The sequence below is a fragment of the Erinaceus europaeus genome, chromosome 1 (genome assembly GCF_950295315.1).
Source record: "Erinaceus europaeus chromosome 1, mEriEur2.1, whole genome shotgun sequence".
NCBI lineage: Eukaryota > Metazoa > Chordata > Mammalia > Eulipotyphla > Erinaceidae > Erinaceus > Erinaceus europaeus.
This window is the reverse complement of record NC_080162.1, coordinates 36857504-36859140: the sequence shown is the minus strand read 5'-3', so window position 1 is coordinate 36859140 and position 1637 is coordinate 36857504.

Sequence of the window (1637 nt, the reverse complement as noted above, 5' to 3'; positions counted from 1 at the left end):
CCCACGGGGCGGGGCCGTCCCAGCCTCAGTGACCCCCCTCCCGCCCCGCCCCATCCGGCGTCTCGGGCCACCCACCCCGGAGCTGGCAGGGACCAAGGTCACAACCAGATTTGAGAGCTGCACCCCAAACCTGACCCCCATCCAGCCATGGCTTTGGCCCTGTGCATCCTTGTCAAATTAAGCCCACTTCCTTGTGACCCAAGTGCCTGGGTGGGGGTTACAGAGTCACACGGCCCTGCCCCAGACTGAGGTTTCCAGCACCCTCTGCCCTGGAGATGGGCTATGGTCCACGTATCCCACCTGGCCTCTCAGGACTGCTAGTAGTAGGCATGGATCTCTCCAAGTCCAGGAAGAAGGTCCCTGTCCCCACAGAACTAATCCTTGACCTGGCTTTCTGAGCTCCACTTTCCAAAAGTTCAGGAATGACCTTTTACTCTACCCAATGAAAGAAAGTGAGAGAGATTCTTCTAGAAGATGTCCCTAAAAGAAAGTCTCACTTAGCACACAGATGGTGAGCTCTCCAACATCCAAAGATGCTTGAAAGGGTTCCTGCTGACAAAAACACTTCATAGTCAAATGGGGAATCAAAAGCAGAAGAAGGACGGCTTGTGTTTAATAACAGAAATTTCTCCCCACTCCTGCTCCTCACGTGTGGGAGTCATTTGAGCAAACCAAAAAATAGCCTCATCCTCATGTAAGAAAAAGTTCCCAGCACTGTCCCCCCAGGACTCTCATCTTACAGGGTCCTCAGGTCAATTTGTTGTGCGTTTTCCTACACTAAATGGCCTCCCTGCTATCCAGGTCAGTAACCAGAAACTAAAATGGCTCCCTCAACTTTCAGCAGTGTTTGTGACCACCTGTGGAAGCAGGAGGTGATGGTGGCATCCCAAGCAGGGCTGGGCCCTGTCTGGTAGCTTCTGTCAGAGCAAAGCAAGGCCACAACTGCAAAGGCCAGTACTTATTTATCAGCACAGAAATAAACGTGTTTCTGATAAGTTATCACTGTGGCCAAGTGTAGACAAGGGGTTGTATTGATATGCCTTTTCTTTCTTTGGAAAGTCAACTCCTAGTGGTCTTTAGTCAGTTCATCATCTGATGATGGAGTGAGCATGGGGTGGCATCCTTTCCCAGTCCTGTGAGAAAACATTCAAGTTTGAACTGGGAAGGTGAGATTGGAATTAGGCCCCCAGAGGCCAGTTTGGGCCCAAGCAGGTGTTGGAAGGGGCCTTGTCTCAATGCCTTTTACCCATCTCTGGGTATGGTAGGTATGGAAAGGAAATTCCAATCATGACTTCCCCTTTCCTTGTCTGCTCTCACCTCCATGACTAGGGGATCTGTTGTCTATGTGAGGAAGAAAACCAACAAGACCATCTGTGATACCATCCAGATAGAGTCTTCCAAAGAGGTGGGATTTTCATTTCCTCTAAAGACAAAGTCAAAAGCCTATCATGCTGAAGAATAGCCAGAGCAACTTCAATATTGGGGGGTGACAGATATGGTGTGAACCTCTGAGGACTGTCAGAGCTCAGGGGGTTCAGTGTCCAACTTCGAGTTTGACAGCCTGGAAAGTGGAAGCCAATGAGGGATGCTAACTTTAAAGATCTCTTTTATTTTATTTATTGCATATAGGAGATAAT